Source organism: Triturus cristatus, chromosome 2_1 (genome assembly GCF_964204655.1).
Source record: "Triturus cristatus chromosome 2_1, aTriCri1.1, whole genome shotgun sequence".
Lineage (NCBI taxonomy): Eukaryota > Metazoa > Chordata > Amphibia > Caudata > Salamandridae > Triturus > Triturus cristatus.
Window position 1 is genome coordinate 66,917,436 of NC_140581.1, and position 19,868 is coordinate 66,937,303.

Below are 19,868 nucleotides of genomic sequence, written 5' to 3' on the forward strand. Positions count from 1 at the left end.
TACACCCCATACGTTGGCGGGACGGCCAAAAACGACCTCGTAAGGACTAAGTCCCACTCGTGAGTGTATGGTCATTCTAGTGGACAGGAGTGCTAAGGGCAGAGCGTCAGGCCATTTAAGACCGGTGCTCGCCTGAATTTTAGCCAGCTTGAGCTTTAAGGCTCCATTGTAGCGTTCTACTAGTCCAGCTGATTGGGGGTGATTTGCAGCGTGGAACTTCTGCTTTATCCCTAGCCCTTCACATACATTCTTCATCACTTTACCCACAAACTCACTTCCGTTATCACACCACACCATTCTTGGCATTCCAAACCTAGGGAAAAACTCCTTCACAAGGGCTTTGGCTGTGGATAGGGCAGTGTTATCTTTCAGAGGATAAGCCTCAATCCATTTTGAGAAAGCACAAACAACCACCAGTACATATTTCAGGTTGTTGCATCTTTCCATGTGAATAAAGTCCAGCTGCAAAACTTCAAATGGACATGATGGGGGTGCAAAGTGACCAGCTGGAGTTGGGGTTCCCCTACCAGGGTTGTACTTCAAGCATACTATGCAATTCTTGACCACATTCTCTGCACACTTGGGAATCCCAGCATTCTGCCATACTGGAGCCAACAACTTGCATATACCTTTCGTACTGATATGTGCCATTCCATGTGCCATAGTAACCACTGGAAGCACATATGCATCAGGCAACAACCATCGCCTATGTTCTGTCAGATCAGTCCAACAACCATTCTCATCCAACTTACCCATACTTTCTCTCCACTTGCTTAACTCTTCCTCGGTGGCTTCAGCCTGAAGCGACTTCACACTCTCTATTGTGTTCTCACACATCCCAACATCATTAACCCATCTTGCGGGGCCTACAACATACATTCTAGTCTTCACATTCTGTGCCGTTTCTTTCGCGGTCTCATCAGCAAACGCATTCCCACGTCCAACATCATCTGTGACTTTCCTGTGCGCACTGCATTTCATGATCGCAACTTGCAACGGTAGGGTCAGTGACTCAAGGAGATCATTCACCAACTTGCCATTCTGAATTTTAGCTCCATGCGACGTCAGGAACCCACGCTCCTTCCACAAACGCCCAAAATTATGAGCCACGCCAAAGGCGTACTGGCTATCTGTGTATATGTTCACTCTCATTCCTTCAGACAACACACATGCTCTCGTGAGGGCGATTAATTCTGCTGCTTGGGCCGAATTATGTGGCACCCGTGCAGTTTCCACGACCGTGTGCAAAGTCGTGATAGCATATGCAGCAGTCGTGTCACCATTAGGGAGCTTAAAACAGGACCCATCTACCCATAAAGTGCCATCACACTCAGTCAGGGGAGGATCTTTCAGATCTACTCTCCCTTTCGTCTCTTCTTCTGTTCTGAACAGACAGTCATGTTGCTCAATCTCATCTGAGTCTGCTGGAATTGGCAACAATGTAGCTGGATTCAGCGTATTACATCTTTTTATGTGTATGTGATTAGCTAACAGTGTAAGTTCATAACCCGATAATCGCGCACTAGTCAAGTGTTGTGTCTTGGTCCTATTTAATAATGTGTCTACAGCGTGTGGAACCATAACAATCAATGTATTGTCCATTACCAGACCAGCAGATTGTCGGATAGACATCGCTGCAGCAGCTGTCGCTCTCAGACAGCTTGGCAATGCCCTCGCTACAGGGTCCAAGGTGGATGAAAATACGCGCATGGGCGCGGTCTGTCGCCAAAAGGCTGTGTTAACACTGATAACGCACATCCATCTTTCTCGTGAACATACAATGTAAAAGGCTTACTGTAGTCAGGAGTGCCCAACACAGGAGCTGAACATAATGCATTACGCAATTCCACAAAACTTTTCTGGCACTCTTCAGACCATGGGATAGGATTCGGTGTGTCTTTGCATGTTAAGGCTAACAAAGGTTTTGCCAATAAAGAAAAACTAGGGATCCAATGCCTACAGTATGAAGTGATGCCCAAGAAAGCACGCACTTCTCTCTGTGTTTTTGGCACACTCAACTGTGCAATAGCTTGAATTCTTTCTGGGGTCAGTTTCCTTCCCTCCTTCGATAAGAGATGACCTAAGTAGGTCACTTCTTGTCGACAATATTGCAGCTTAGAGAGAGACACTTTGTGATGGAATGCGGATAAATGGCGCAACAGTGACAATGTGGCTTCTTTACAGATCTTCTCAGTATCCGCGGCGATCAGTAAATCGTCCACGTACTGAATCAGGATAGCGCCACTAGGTAAAACAAGTGCATCAAGCTGCGCTTTCAAAGCCTGACTGTATATGGATGGACTCTCACAGTAGCCCTGGGGAGCGCGTTTGAAGCGGAAGCTTCGGCCTCCCAAACTAAACCCAAAAATATCTCTGCTCTCTTCTGCAATTGGGATACTAAAGAAAGCATTCTTTAAATCGATCACTGAAAACCATGCAGCAGAGGCTGGAATCATCGTTAACAAGGCAGTTATATCGGGGACAACCGGAAACTGTGGCACAACAATCTTATTAACCTCTCTAAGATCAATCACAAATCTGTAAACAGGTGGCTGTGAAGGATCCGTTCGTTTTAAGACAGGTAAAATCGGACTATTGCAAACGTTGCCTCTTGTCTCTTCAATCACACCCTTATTAATCAAGTCGCTGACAATGTCTAACAATGCTTTCTGGCCTTCGTTAGAGATCTTGTACTGGGGAATACGTGGCAGTCTGACATTAGCCTTTAAAGTCACCACATATGGCGGTATCTCCAGGAGGCCCACATCATTGGGACCAATAGCCCAAAGGGCATCCGGAAGGGATGATAATTCAGGTGGCATCGTGTTTTTAGACAAGTACATTGGGGAAATTACTTTCTTGCCTAATGTAAGTTGTACTCCCGAAGGAGAACAATACAGTGTAGCGTGCAATCTTTTCAACAAATCTAATCCCAGCAAATTCTCACCACAACCCGTTGTTAGGATCAGGGGTGCTTTCAGCTTGCAAGGTCCAACAGAAAGTGACATGGGACTGGAAATCGGGTTCCTAACTGGGGCGCCAGAAAAACCTACTGAAACATTTATCTCGCCAGACAAAGGTGCGCCAGGGAGTTTTGAATGCATGATTGAACTCTTTGCAGCACCAGTGTCTAGCAGAAAAGGTTCCGTTACATTTGCTGTAGTCACCTCAACATACGGTCCACTCTGATCCACTGGCACTGAAACAACTCCCTCTCTCTGTCTATGGCTGTCCTAGTAATCATTATTCTCTGCATCACCGTCCTCTGCATAATAATCATTATTATAATACTGGGCCGTATTACTAGTCGCGTTAGCTTGCTGATCAAAGCTATTGATGGTACTTTGAGGCGGCAGAGGACGCGCGTTCTGGGGAGCATTTCCACGCCCTCTGCCTCTAGGAGCTTGCTGACCACCCCTACCTCTTGCGCCATACGCATTACCGTTCCGCTGCATTAATTTAGGGCAACTATATTTAAAATGACCTTCCTCTTTGCAGTATGAACATTGGTTGGGACCTACAGGGACACGTGGTTGATAATACCCATTCATTTGCTGATTGTTCTGAAACTGTTGGGGTTGGTGATAGACACCTTGGGGTTGCCTATAATTATTCTGACCTCCACGTGGCGGATAGGCCTGCTGTAAAAGGACCTTTGTCTTTAATTCCTTCGTTTTCTTCTCCGTTCTATCTTTCTCGTCTTTATCTCTATTTTCATAATACTGTGCAGTAGCCAGTATTTGCGCTGAAGAAGAAACAGCCCAAGAACTTTCTGAATCTTTTAACTTTTTACACAGGTCAGGAAGTAGATTCTGCACAAACTTATCCACAAATAACCGTTGGCCACCCTCAGTACTCATATCTTGCCCACTGTGGTCAATAAACGTTTCTTCAAACCTAGTAAAGAAGTCTGACACTGTCTCATCTTTCTTCTGCTTGCATGCAGATAACTTGTCCCAATTTACGCGCATCGCAGGCATTATTGTCTTCATATACGTGATGATTCTACCAGGCAGTTCAGCTACTAAAGGTTCTGGTTTCGCACCACCAGTTTGTCTAGCATCAGCAGCAACAATGTTGGCCCATGTATCCCCTAGTTCTGCATTGTGATCTACATTACGAATTGATCCCCATAGAGGCTGTGGAACAACATTACCAAACAACATGTCTATATCGGCCAGATTCATAATGCATGACCCTGCCGTCTGTGACAACTCTTTATAATAACCTGCTGGGTTCTTACGGGGATCAGGTAAGGACTGCTTAAGCGCTAACACTTCAGAGCGCTTCCATGGAACATGCACCCAAACACGCTGGAAATGCGCTGCCACAGCGGGGTTACCACCGACAGCTGCAACCGCTTCCTTCCATACCGGGGGAACTTCTCTCATAGGGTATTGTCGCGCTTTTGCCTTTTTCCCCACAAGGACCTCTTGTTCAAACAATGACTGTTGGCAATCGTCATTCCTAAGTGACAATACAACCGCAACTGCTTTATCTACTTCGCGGTCCACAATTATACCAGTTCCAAAATCGAACCTCACTCTACACAATTCCTGCGGGTTCGGATTTCTACCACTATCCTCCAATTCTTCACAGAGAATTTCGCACATTTTCTCGAACACATATCTCTGTTTAGGGGCATCCCATTGATGAAAAGTATTGACAACTGATTCCACATCATAAAGTGAAGGAAAAACGATCCATCTACGCGCCATGTGATCTATTACCTTTTTCTCATCAGGGTTAGGCAATTGGCTGCGCAACTGCTTACGCTGTACACCAGGAGTTGCACCAGATGACCCAAAGAGAGGAGACATTAATGTAGTAACCACATTAGCTAAGCGCTGTCGCGCTGAAGGAGAAGCTGAGGCGAGAACAGGGGGAAAAACAGAGGGAAGAAAAGAGGATGTAGAGACAGGTACTGGAGTGGTGGAAGGAAGAGTGTTAGGGGAGGCAGTTACTGGATTAGGCAAAGTCGCAGGAAGTGCGGGGGCAGTTGGAAGCACAACTGGCGGCGCTTGAGAGGGCTGCGCTACAGGAATAGGAACCGGCTGCAAAGCAACTGGCGGTTGCGGCAAGGCTTGCAGTATATGCACTGGAGGCGGCATATTTACAAGCTGGGGAGGCGCCGTGGCAGTTTGAGCATACGGGGGTGGCGAACTCAACAAATGTGACATCAAGGGATCTTTCTCCTTTTCTTCTGACTCATCCTGCTTAGAATGTGGCAAAGCTGGGTAACATTTGTCAATCCCTAACTTACGCTGCCTGTGCAATTGCTCATTCATTTGCTCCTCTTCATTGTCTTTAAATTGTACAGCTGCTTGCATTACTGACATACCTCTCTCTCTTTTATTCTTTTTCGCTAACTTAATTTCCTTCTGTTTGGCTTCCTTTCGCCATAAGCGGAAAGAGTCAAACATCGCCGGCCGGGCTTTTTTCTTAAATAATTTAATTTCCAGATTATCTAAAATATCGGTATCAAAACTACCATTTTGGGGCCATTTTAAAACACCATCTTTCCTGGTGTAGTGGATCCACACTTCGTTATATGCAATGGGGCCTACGCCATGTTTCACATAGAGCTCATAAGTTGGAGTTCCAACCGGAGGAACCGGACATGATTCCTCCAGCTGGAAATCTTTTCCACAACCCAAACAGAATAATCTACCAAATAGTCCAGAACCAGGCATCTTCGCTCACTAGTCTAGATCCAAACGTCAAAGGATTATCAATTACGATAGCCTCGTGAATACACGAGTCCTCTGGTTTTGGCGTTTGCAAACTCCAAAGTACCAATTCAAATGATCCCGAAGGATACCAAAACAAATGGGAGACGCTCCACTTATACTTAACTGAATATTGCTGATCAATGGCGTCACCAGAAGACTCTCTCGATTGTTTCGCTCTCTCAAAACTCGTCAAGGGTCCAAAACAGGTCGATTAATCAGGGCAGCAGTCCTTCGTAGCCGTCGGGACGCGGAGAACCTCGCAGAAAAGACTTTCGGACCACGTCGACATGCAGGGGTCGATGAAGTGGCGGCCTTCCTCCGGAATTTCCACACGAAGCTCCTCACGAACCTCTGGCTTGGACTGGTACCGCTGAAATCGTCCCGAGTTGGGCGCCAAACTGAAGTACTGGGTATTTTAGACCCAGCGGTGCAGGGGCACACACCCTATGACTTCTGGGTTTCACCCTGTTCCGGACCTACAGAAACACAGAGTCTTCTGGGTGAAGTCAAAGAATCGTTTATTGGCTGCAGACCAATGACAGGTATCCTAGAAGTACAACAGCGTGTATGTTCTCAGGAGACTGCTGCAAATCATAGGAACGGACTTCTCCTTAAGTACAAAATATCATGCTCCAGGCACACATTCCTTGGTTTACGATATGGTCATATAAAGGCATACATTACAAACGAAAAAGCAGAGTCATGATGACCATCCCACATTCCAGTTCGGCCAGCCCACAATGATTTACACAGTAAGGTTCAGATCCCACATCGGATGTCAATAGACCCCCCAATAAACATGAGCATCTCCTGTTTTGGGAAACAAGTCATAAAGCAAGAACAAGCAGGTGTGGAAGAGATTAGCCGGGGGATTGTGTAGAATGAAAGGATTTTATGACGGGTCAAACCCTGATGCTAATCACAGGTGGACGGAGGAAGGGGAGCTCGTGAGACCGGTTTGACCCGGGGCAGCAGAGCCAGCTGCCCAGGTCACAGAGAAGTCAGAGGGAAAGCCCATGTACTGTGAGGCCCGTATTAACTCCATCATAGCCTATGTGAGGGCAATGACAAGATGGCCACTGCTTCCAAAATGGAACCCGCGTAGTGGAGCAGAATAACGTGTACACAGTGCATTCATAGCTAGAACGGTATATAAAGCACTCGTACATGCCGCATTTACCATTTGCAGTTCGCTAATACCAAGATAGACAGGGGTAGGGCCCTGTCCCCTACGCGGTCCCGAATATTAAAGTACGACAGTTTTGCCAGCAAAGAAAAATTTGGAATCCAATGCCTACAGTATGAAGTAATGCCCAAGAAAGCACGTACTTCTCTCTGTGTTCTTGGCACACTCAAGTGTGCAATGGCTTGAATTCTTTCTGGGGTCAGTTTCCTTCCCTCCTTTGATAAGAGATGACCTAAGTAGGCCACTTCTTGTCGACAATATTGCATTTTTGAGAGAGACACTTTGTGATGAAAGGCAGACAGATGACGCAACAAAGACAGTGTGGCTTTCTTGCAAATCTCGTCAGTATCCGCGGCGATTAGTAAATCATCAACATACTGAATGAGGATAGCGCCACTGGGTAAAACAAGTGCATCAAGCTGCGCTTTTAAAGCTTGACTGTATATGGACTTTCACAGTAGCCCTGGGGAGCGCGTTTAAAGCGGAAGCTTCGACCTCCTAAACTAAAGCCAAAAATGTCTCTGCTCTCCTCTGCAATTGGGATGCTAAAGAAAGCATTCTTCAAATCGATCACTGAGAACCATGCAGCGGAGGCTGGAATCATAGTTATCAAGGCAGTTATATCAGGGACAACTGGAAACTGTGGCACAACAATCTTATTAACCTCTCTAAGCTCAATCACAAATCTGTAAACAAGGTGGCTGTGAAGGGTCCGTTCGTTTTAAGACAGGTAAAACAGGACTATTGCAAACGTTGCCTCTTGTCTCTTCAATTACATCCTTTTTAACCAAATCACTGACAATTGCTAACAACGCTTTCTGACCCTCATTGGAGATCTTGTACTGGGGAATGCGTGGCAATCTAACATTGGCTTTTAAAGTTACCACGTATGGCGGTATTTCCAGGAGACCCACATCATTGGGACCAATAGACCAAAGGGCATCCGGAAGGGATGACAATTTAGGTGGCATTGCATTCTTAGACAAATACATCGGGGAAATCACTTTCTTACCTAATGTAAGTTGTACTCCTGAGGGAGAACAATATAGCGTTGCATGCAATCTTTTCAACAAATCTAATCCTAGCAGATTTTCACCTCATCCTGTCGTTAGGATGAGGGGTGCTTTTAGCTCACAAGGTCCAACAGAAAGTGGCATAGGACTAGAAATCGGGTTCCTAACTGGGGCGCCAGAAAAACCTACTGAAACATTCATTTCGCCAGACAAAGACGCGCCAGGGAGTTTTGAATGCATTATTGAACTCTTTGCAGCACCAGTGTCCAGCAGAAAGGGCTCCGTTACATTTGCTGTAGTCACCTTCACATACGGTCCACTCTGATCCACTGGTACTGAAACAACTCCCTCTCTCTGTCTATGGCTGTCCTAGTAATCATTACCATCCACATTGTCGTCTTCTGCATAATAATCATTATTGTAGTACTGAGCTGTATTACCAGTCGCGTTGGCTTGCTGATCAAAGCTATTTATGGTATTTTGAGGCGGAAGAGGACGCGCGTTCTGGGGAACATTTCCACGCCCTCTGCCTCTAGGAGCTTGCTGACCACCCCTACCTCTTGCGCCATACGCATCACTGTTACGCTGCATTAATTTAGGGCAACTATATTTAAAATGACCTTCCTCTTTGCAATATGAACATTGGTTGGGACCTACAGGGATACGTGGTTGATAATACCCATTCATTTGATGGTTTTTCTGAAACTGTTGGGGCGGCTGATAGATACCTTGGGTTTGCCTATAATTATTCTGTCCTCCACGTGGCGGATAAGCCTGCTGCAAGAGGACCTTTGTTTTCAGTTCTTTCATTTTCTTATCTGTTCTATCCTTCTCATCTTTATCTCTATTTTCACAATACTGTGCAGTAGCCAGTATTTGCGCTGAAGAGGAAACAGCCCAAGAACTTTCTCAATCTTTTAATTTTTTACACAACTCGGGAAGTAGATTCTGCACAAATTTGTCAACAAATAACCGTTGGCCACCTTCAGTGCTCATGTCTTGACCACTGTGGTCGATGAACGTTTCTTCAAACCTTGTAAAGAAATCGGACACTGTCTCATCTTTCTTCTGCTTACATGCGGATAGTTTATCCCAATTTACGCGCATCACGGGCATTATGGTTTTCATGTATGTAATAATTCTACCAGGGAGGTCTGCTACTAAAGGGTCAGGCTTTGCGCCACCAACTTGTCTAGCGTCTGCAGCAACGATATTAGCCCATGTACCCTCTAGTTCTGCCGCATGATCCGTATTACGGATGGATCCCCATAAAGGCTGTGGAACAACATTCCCAAATAACATATCTATGTCAGCCAGATTCATGACACATGATTCTGCAGTTTGTGATAACTCCTTGTAATATCCTGTAGGGTTTTTACGGGGGTCAGGCAATGTCTGCTTAAGCGCTATTACTTCAGATCGTTTCCAAGGGACATGCACCCAAACACACTGAAAATGAGCTGGCATAGCATCAATACCATTAGCGGCATCAGCCGCAACAGCTTCCTTCCATACCGGAGGGACTTCTCTCATAGGGTATTGTCGCGCTTTTCCCTTTTTCCCCACTGGGAATTCCTGTTCGAACAATGAATGCTGACAATCACCATTTCTGAGGGACGGTAAAGTCGCAACTACTTTATCTACATTGGGACCCACAATTATACCGGTTTCAAAATCAAATCGCACTCGACACAATTCCTGTGGGTTTGGGTTTGAACCATTATCCTCCAATTCCTCACAGAGGAATTCACACATTTTGTCAAAGACATACCGCTGTTTTGGGGCATCCCATTGATGGAAAACAATAACAACTGATTCCACATTATAAAGTGAAGGGAAACCAATCCACCTACGCGCCAGATGATCTAACACCTCTTTCTCGTCAGGACCAGGCAGCTGACTACGCAATTGCTTACGTTTTAAACCAGGAGTCACACTAGATGACCCAAAGAGAGGCGACATTAAACTAGTAACTACATTAGCTAGTCGTTGTCGTGCTGAAGGAGAGGTTGAGGTGAAAACGGGGGGATAGACAGAGGGAAGAAAAACGGATTCAGATACAGGTACCGGGGTAGTGCAAGAAGGAGCGCCAGAGGAGGCCGCTGGCACGCTAGGCAAAGTCGCAGGAAGCGCAGAGGCAATAGGTAAACCAACTGGCGGCCCTTGAGGGGGCTGCACTGCAGGGATAGGAGCCAGCTAAGGAGGAGATGGCGGCTGTGGGAAGGCTTGTGGCATATTCACTGGAGGCTGCACATTTACAAGCTGTGGAGGTGCTGTGACATTTTGCGTATACGGGGTGGCGAACTTAGCAAATGGGACATTAGGGAATCTTTCTCATTCTCTTTTGCTTCATGCTGCACAAGGGGTGACAAAACAGGGTAACACTTATCGATTCCTAGTTTGCGCTGTCTATGTAACTGTTCATTCATTTGTTCCTCCTCATTATCTTTAAATTGCACAGCTGCTTGCATCACTGACATACCTCTTTCTCTCTTATTCCTTTTTGCTAGCTTAATTTCCTTCTGTTTGGCTTCCTTTCGCCATAGGCGGAAAGAATCAAACATCGCCGGCCGGGCTTTCTTTTAAAACAATTTAACTTCCAAATTATCTAAGATATCTGTATCGAAACTACCATTTTGGGGCCATTTTAAAACACCGTCCTTTCTGGTGTATCGGATCCATACTTCATTATATGCAATAGGGCCCACGCCATGTTTTACATAAAGCTCATAAGTTGGAGTTCCAATTGGAGGAACCGGACATGAATCCTCTAACTGGAAATCCCTTCTACAACTCAAACAAAACCAATTACCAAATGCACTAGAACCAGGCATCCTCGCTCACTAGTCTAGTTTCAAAACTTCAAAGGATTATCGATTACGATAGTCTCGTGAATACACGAGTCCTCTGGCTCTGGGACTTGCAAGCTCCAAATCAAAGCGATCCCGAAGGATACCAAAAATCCCGAAGGATACCAAACAAACTGGGAGACGCTCCACTTATACTTAACTGAATATCGATGATCGATGGCGTCACCAGAAGACTCTCTCGATTGTTTCGCTCTACCAAAATCGTCAAGGGTCCAAAACAGGGTGATTAATCAGGGCAGCAGTCCTTCGTAGCCGTCGGGACGCGGAGAACCTCGCAGAAAAGACTTTCGGACCACGTCGACATGCAGGGGTCGATGAAGTGGCGGCCTTCCTCCAGAATTTCCACATGAAGCTCCTCACGAACCTCTGGCTTGGACCGGTACCGCTGAAATCGCCCCACATTGGGCGCCAACTGAAGTACTGGGAATTTTAAGCCCAGCGGTGCAGGGGAACACACCCTAAGACTTCGGGTTCTTCCTGTTTCAGACCTACAGAAACACAGAGTCTTCTGGGTGAAGTCAAAGATCGATTTATTGGCTGAAGACCAATTACAGGTATCCGAGAAGTACAACAGCATGTATGTTCTCAGGAGACTGCTTCAAGTTACAGAAACAAGCTTCTCCTTAAATACAAAATATCATGCTTCAGGCACACATTCCTTGTTTTATGGCATGGTCATTCATATGTATACATTACAAACGAAAAGGCAGAGCCATGATGACCATCCCACATTCCAGTTAAGCCAGCCCACAATTATTTACCCAGCGAGGCTCAGATCCCACATCAGATATCAATAGGCCCCAATAAACACGGGCATCTCCTGTTTGGAAAACAAGCCATAAAGCAGGAAAAGTCAGGTGAGAAAGAGATTAGCCGGAGGCTCGTGTAAGATGAAAAGGCTTTATGGTGTGTCAAACCCTGATGCTAATCGCAGGTGGCCGTAGGACGGGGAGCTCGTGAGACCGGACTGACCTGGGGCAGCGGAGCCAAGCTGCACAGGTCACAGAGAAGTCAAACAGAAAGTACACGTGTTCTAAAGGCCCGTACTTGCTCGTAATGTGTAGCCTATGTGAGGGCAACCATAAGATGGCAACCGCTCTAAGATGGAACCCACGTAGTCAGTGTATAATATCATATACACAGTGCATTCATAGCTAAAACGTTATACAAAGCACTTGTACATACCGCATTGACCAATAGCGGTTCGCTAATACCGGAATAGACAGGGGTAGGGCCCTGCCTCCTACGCGGTCCCAAATTTCAAAGTACCACAACTTCTTCCTTCGATTTTCATATGCTGAGCAAATGAAAACTTTCTTTTTATTATTTCCCCTTCATATACTAGTTAACTTTGGTCACTTTCTTTTAACCCTCCTTTGTACTCTCCTGATGGAAAGGTCAATCTGATACTGCCTTTTGGAGGAGGTGTTACTCCATCACTGCACCCAGCATAGCCCCCGTGTAACTCAACAACAGAGTTTTACAATTCAATATAATAAAACTATGTCTTTAAAATCATATCTCTTCTATAATAACAAAAATGAAATAGAAAATGTAAATTTTTCTAATACATAATATATTTTAAGTACTATACTTCAACATACCAATCCACAACCTATTTTAAACCCTTTCCCCGCACTGGTTTGCTTCAGTTTCCATACCAACCTCTTTTCAAATACTGTACAGTTACAGTAAGCCAAAGGTTTATACACTTATAAACCACCACAAAGCAGCTTGCAATTGCACAGTGGCAGATGTGGTTGAATGCATATAAACATAAGTTTATCAACACTCAAATTACTTTGGAAACATTTAAACACAGCTAATCATGCATATATTCACATTTTCTAAGTGAAACACAATCTTTTTTTATGTTTCACATTAATAACAGCACCCTAAAAAACACTTAATTTTTAAAACCAACTCCACTCCTCCAATTTAACTGCCTTTCACTTTACCAACGCGCTTATTCACCTAAGCCTTCTCCTGATTGCTACTTCTCCTTCCTTTAAAATGGTTAGAGTGTGGATTGTGGGTCACAGCTAAATCTTCGGGGCTATAACAAAATCCAAGAAAAATGGAATTGAGAAGGACTTGGGTTTGACAAATGTGGATATTACATTGTTTGGTCACGTAAGATTAAAGTGGCACCAAATGCTGCCTTTGGTTGAGAGATTTGCACATTCCCAACATCCAGACCTGTTTATAATGTACTGTGGTGGCAATGACCTAGTCACTATTACTGGTGTTGGATTGGAAATTGCAATAAACGAGACATTTAACCTTGCTCTATTGTGATTTACACCAACAAATGCCAAAAACAAAAATAGAAATGGTCAAATCAATTCTGTCCACAGATGGACAATGCCAGGAAACATGTAAATAAACCTGTTTGTGCATTCTTAAGAGACCATAGCAGGGGCTTTATCTATAAAAACAAACTGAGTTTTGACATGCATGCACTCTATAGAAGAAATGGAATTTACTTTACAGATGAAGGCAACAAGGTGTTTCTCAGCTTCCTGAAACTCTGCATCTACTCTTATGTGTCAAGGAGACATACTTTTAATAAACACAAAGGCTCTATTCCAAACCGCCCTATTGCCTAATTCTAAATCCTGCTTGTGTTAAATCTTTTTTTATAAAAATATTGTCCAGAGTTTCAAGTCTGCTACAAACCAATGCACAACAAAAAACAATTAAAATGTATAAAAAATATTGTAATACTAGACAAATTATAAACACTTTGTAAATCATTTTCCAAGTGTCTAACTAAGTGAATAACTGGATTGATAGGTGTGAATAATTCTGGAAGTAAATAATGACAATTTCTCAGAGAAAGTGTGCCTAAGGATAAGATTCTATAAGTGAGTATGGGAGTGGATGCATGAGTGTCTGACTGCTGCATGAGTCTCTGAGTGTGTCTGTGAGTTGGTACATGAGTCTGTCAGTGGGTCTGTGAGTGAATGTGTGAGTCTCTGAGTAGGTCTTCTGATTAGGAGCATGATTGTCTGAGTGGGTCTGTGAGCAAGTGTGTAAGTCTCTAAATGTTTCAGTGAGTTGGTGTGTGAGTCTCTATGTGGGTCTGTAAGTGGGTGCATGAGTCTCTAGGTGTGTGACTGGATGAGCGAGTGTCTGAGTGGGTCTGTGAGTGGGAGCAAGAGTATGTGAGTGGGTCTGTGAGCTAGTGAGCAAGTCTCTGAGTGTTTCTGTAAGTTGATGTGCATTGTCTGTGAGTGTACATGTGAGTTGCTCATTGGGCTCTAATTGGGTGTGTGAGTGAGTCAGTGAGTAGCTATATAAGTCACTGTTTGGGTTTGTAAGTGAATTCATGACTGAGTATTTCTGTGAGTGGTTGTGTGTGTCTCTGAGTGGGTCAGTGAGGGATAGCCAGACATTTAACTACGGCGCTTTGTACTCGCTAGCGCTTCGCTTATCTTAACGCAACTTACTAGCTTACTAGCGTTTTTAACAATTATTCCTCGTTTTGTATTTCAGTTGGTTGCTTTGTTCATACCTTGCTTTTAACTGTATTCTTAGCCGCCCACACTCCTGCACTGTAATTTGTGAATTCACCGCTACTTAGCGGATTGCATCACCGTATCACTGTATTTGGCCGCCATATTGGGGGACTGGATTAGCGGGTGGTGCCATTGCACTGAGCGCTCTAGTGCTCAGCCGAACGTGTGGGGAGTCTCTATTTAAGCTGACCGCTTAGTTTCATGTACTAAGGGATAGCCAGACATTTAACTACGGCGCTTTGTACTCGCTAGCGCTTCGCTTATCTTAACGCAACTTACTAGCTTACTAGCGTTTTTAACAATTATTCCTCGTTTTGTATTTCAGTTGGTTGCTTTGTTCATACCTTGCTTTTAACTGTATTCTTAGCCGCCCACACTCCTGCACTGTGATTTGTGAATTCACCGCTACTTAGCGGATTGCATCACCGTATCACTGTATTTGGCCGCCATCTTGGGGGACTGGATTAGCGGGTGGTGCCATTGCACTGAGCGCTCTAGTGCTCAGCCGAACGTGTGGGGAGTCTCTATTTAAGCTGACCGCTTAGTTTCATGTACTAAGGGATAGCCAGACATTTAACTACGGCGCTTTGTACTCGCTAGCGCTTCGCTTATCTTAACGCAACTTACTAGCTTACTAGCGTTTTTAACAATTATTCCTCGTTTTGTATTTGAGTTGGTTGCTTTGTTCATACCTTGCTTTTAACTGTATTCTTAGCCGCCCACACTCCTGCACTGTAATTTGTGAATTCACCGCTACTTAGCGGATTGCATCACCGTATCACTGTATTTGGCCGCCATATTGGGGGACTGGATTAGCGGGTGGTGCCATTGCACTGAGCGCTCTAGTGCTCAGCCGAACGTGTGGGGAGTCTCTATTTAAGCTGACCGCTTAGTTTCATGTACTAAGGGATAGCCAGACATTTAACTACGGCGCTTTGTACTCGCTAGCGCTTCGCTTATCTTAACGCAACTTACTAGCTTACTAGCGTTTTTAACAATTATTCCTCGTTTTGTATTTCAGTTGGTTGCTTTGTTTATACCTTGCTTTTAACTGTATTCTTAGCCGCCCACACTCCTGCACTGTAATTTGTGAATTCACCGCTACTTAGCGGATTGCATCACCGTATCACTGTATTTGGCCGCCATCTTGGGGGACTGGATTAGCGGGTGGTGCCATTGCACTGAGCGCTCTAGTGCTCAGCCGAACGTGTGGGGAGTCTCTATTTAACCCTCCCTTAGCTCGCGCAGCGGTAACGCGCAGCAGTCGCGCCTGACTCGTGCCTGAGTCAGGCCAGAGTCCTGCCCGTCTGCGCCCGTCAGCGTCACGGAGGCGTGGAGGCGGACCCCTATCGTAGGGGTTCATTCTCTGCATCTGCTGTTTTGTGTATGCCGAACATGTTGCCCAGGGATACCTTGCCACTTCTCGCACCCCATCGGACGCATTGTAAGATTCCTGCCCATCCGACGGCACTTCGAGGTGGCCTTATCAATGCCCGTTCTATCTGTAAGAACGCCCAAAATATACATGATTTGATCTCGGACAATATGCTAGATTGGATATTGGTCACCGAAACCTGGCTGAAGCCGTGGTGTAATCCAGATCTAGCCATAGCCTTACCACAAGACTACTCAATACAGCGGTTAGATAGACCCTTACAACGAGGAGGAGGCATTGCTATTATTCACCGCAATTCCTTAAAATGCTCTTCCTACGAGTTGGTAGACATTAAAGGAGCTGAAGCATTAGCCTTCTCCCTGGCCATCCATGACTCGTTCACCTTTTCTGGGGTATTGATTTATCGCCCCCCAGGCCCAGCGAAGGAATTCCTTGACAACTTGGGAAACATATTAAGTGATTTAGTGCTTAGATTTTCTAATTTTACTGTGTTAGGAGATTTAAACCTGCATCTTGATTCTCCCTCTGCTCCTGGAGTTGACAGCTTTATGGAGACTATCAATGTCCTGGGACTCACCCTATTGACCCATGAAAGTACACATTCAGGAGGTCACATTTTGGATTGTATTTGCTCTAACTCCACTAAACTTGTTGTAAAATCACCCTGTCCCCAGATCTGGTCCGACCACTTTTTCATACCTTTTCATATTTCATTAAACCATAAAACTATGATACCGATTTTTAACAGGAAACCTACTTCCAAGTCCTTGTGTAAACCCAATTGGAAGAAATTATCCAAGAGACCTGATCTGATTGATTCTCTTATATCTAGTGCACCTACGACAACAGGGAATACAACTGGAGACAATCAAGGTTTCTGTGATTGGTTAAACAGGGTAGGTCACCAATTAGACCCTATTAGGTCTCAGATCTCAAGTTCTAATGTTAGAACAATAAAGAGGAGAGCCCCTTGATTCTCATATGCCCTACGATCAGAACTGACAGAATTAAAAAAACTGGAACGGAGATGGCGCAGGCTATACGAAGCCTCTGCTCGGGACACCTACAAACAAGCAAGAAGAATCTATCATGCTCACATAAAGTCAGCTAAGAAAGCGCATTTTCTCCAGGCCATTTCTGTGGCAGCTCAAGGCAATAAGGAAAAAGAAATTTTTAAAATAGTCAAGGATTTTACTAACCCGTCAGTCCTTCGGCAGGAAATACCGCCATCCCAGAAACTCTGTGATGAAATTGCAGTGTATTTTGAGAATAAGATCCTGGACATTGTTAAGACTTTCCCCCAAACATCGTCCACTATAGAAATTACAGAAATCACTGAGAGCACAGAGAGCAAGGAAAGTACAGCCACTCTGGAAATATTCTCTCACGTAACGCTGGAAGACTCTTTAAAGGCCATTTTTGCCTGTAAATCGGGCTCGCCTTTTGATCCCTGTCCCGCATTAGTCCTACATACCCTAGCCACAGTAATGAATCCCATTATTAATGGGATCATTAATTCATCTCTAGCCACAGCGGATATTCCAAACGACTGGAAACTTGCTGCTCTTAAGCCTCTTCAAAAAAAGGCATTAGCCGACCCGACCACCCTCTCCAATTTACGGCCAATATCCCTGCTCCCTGCTCTATCCAAAATGACTGAGAAGTTCGTGAATTACCAGCTCACGAGTTTCTTGGAAGAAAATAATATTCTTCATTCCAATCAGTCAGGGTTCAGATCTAATCATTCTACCGAATCTGCCCTGCTGTTTACAGCAGAGACCCTTCGGATGGCCTTGGACCAGGGTAAGAAAGCTGTATTAATCCTACTTGACCTGTCGGCAGCCTTTGATACGGTTTCTCATAACATCCTTTTGAACCGTCTGGCTGCCGCAGGAGTAGGTGGGGTGGTTCTGGCCTGGCTAAAATTTTTTCTCACAAATAGACAACAAGTTACAGTGCTTGGTAATTTTCAATCTGAGGCCAGACCTCTTAGCTCTGGAGTTCCTCAGGGATCAAGCTTGAGTCCACTGCTCTTTAACTTGTATATGGTCCCCCTGATGAAACTAATCACAAGTTTCCAGATTAGTAGTATCTCGTACGCTGATGATACTCAGCTTATCTTAGTACTAGATGGCGACCATTTAGATAGTGAGGACAATCTCAGACAGTGTCTAGCTGCTACTTTTCATTGGATGGCGGACAATCACCTCAAATGCAACGCTGGCAAAACAGAAATTATTCCCTTTGGTAAACAAAACCTGTTTTCCCCAACAACTTGCTGGCCCGAGGATGCTGAAGTTCCCCCTATGACCATCACCACTGCTCGGAATTTGGGCATCAGGTTTGATTGCCAGCTATCCTTTAAACAACAAGCGCTGACTGTAGCAGGCTCATGCTTCTGTATAATAAAATCATTACGGAAGTTTTTTGATCTCCTGCCCTTGCCAGCTAGGAAGACAGTCGCAGTTGCTCTGATCACCTCTAGGCTGGACTATTGTAATAGTTTATATGCTGGAGCCAACAAAACAGTACTACGTAAACTACAAATAGTCCAGCATGCTGCGGCTCGTTTAGTACTACGCTGGCCTCGTAAATCATCTGCATCAGTGGCACTGAATACTCTTCACTGGCTCCCCATTGGTAAAAGGATTCTTTTTAAGATCCTTTTACTCACTTTTAGGGCCTTCCATCAGCATGGTCCGAAGTATCTGTGTCATGGCTTTAAACGTTACCATCCGGCACGCTGTTTGAGATCATCAGGACTGAATCTGCTTACTATCCCTAAATTCAGGCTAGCCACCAAGGGTGGCAAATCTCTTTTTGTCTTGGGTGCTAAAGCCTGGAACGGTCTTCCCTCTTTCATCCGATCCTTGTAGCAGGAGGCCCAATTTAGAAAGGCTCTGAAAACATGGATCTTTTCTCTTACCGACGCGGCTTGCTTAGCAATGGTGTAGTCTTGGTGTCTGTGTGAATTATGTCTTCCCCTCTCAACTTTTCCATCTGGTTGACTCAGCGCCAAGATACTCCTTGGAGTGGTAGCCGCGCGGTATAAATGCACCTTTACATTACATTACTTTTAAGAGTCTCTCAGTGGGTGTGTGACTGTGTGCATGAGTGTCTGAGTGGGTCTGTCAGTATGTGTCTGAGTCTCTGAGTGGTTCTGTGAGTGGGTGTATGAGTCTTTGAGTGGGTCTGTGAGTGGGTTCATGAGTGTCTCAGTGGGTCTGACAGTAGATGCTTAAGTCTCTGTTGGGTCTAAGAGTAGGCACTTATGTGTCTGAGTAGGTCTGTGAGTGTGTGTATGAGTCTCTGAATAGTTATAAGAGTGTTTTTGTAAGTCTCTGAGTGGGTCTGTGAGTAGGTGCATGAGTCTTTGAGTGGTTCTGAGAGTGGGTGCATAGATGTGTGAGTAGATCTGTGAATGCATGTGTGAGTTTGTATCTAAGTGAGTCTGTGAGTGGGAGCGTGAAACTCTGAGTGGGACTGTAAGTGATTGTGTAAGTACCTCAGTGGGTCTATCTGTGGCTGCATGACACTGTGAATGAGTCTCTGAGTGGGTGAGTAACTGTTCCAGTACTTCTCTAAGTGGGTGTGTCCGTCTCTGAGTGGGTCTCTCATTGGGTGTACGAATATGTGAGTGGCTCTGTGAGTGGAAGTGTGACTGTCTGTGTGATTCTGACACTGCGTGCATTAATGCATGAATAAGTGTTTGAATATGTATAGATTTAAATAATTTTGGTGGGATTTGTGAGTCCACCAAAATGTTACATGGGGGGGCGTGCTGAGCACCGCATTGGTGTAGTGACTTCAAAATACATGTTTTTTCTTAATGTACATAGCAGTTTACCCTATGGCCTGGCTTCAGGCTTTATTATAGGTGACTTTTAAGTAGTAGAACAACAGTTTACGGCATGTGAAACAGTTTTAAATACCAAGTCAGCCTAGCATTATACAACAGCAGGGTAAGACGTGTCAAGGGGTTTAAAATATCAAGACAGGCACAGGTGTGGTAGGGCTGAGACATTTTTAAAGACCTACTTTTCTGGATGGTTCACTTGGTAGTGTCAGTTCTTTACTAGATAACTAAAGGAGCTTTTCACTCTTTTTCAGTAACTATGTATTTGTAAAGAAGTTTCTTACACTACATCAC

General features: G+C 44.8%; 1 protein-coding gene across 1 annotated transcript in view; it reads left to right on the forward strand.

Annotated features, from left to right (window-relative positions):
* The window catches only part of LOC146863746 (uncharacterized), a 195,246-nt gene that overhangs the window by 36,835 nt on the left and 138,543 nt on the right, over positions 1-19,868 (forward strand). The window lies entirely within an intron of this gene.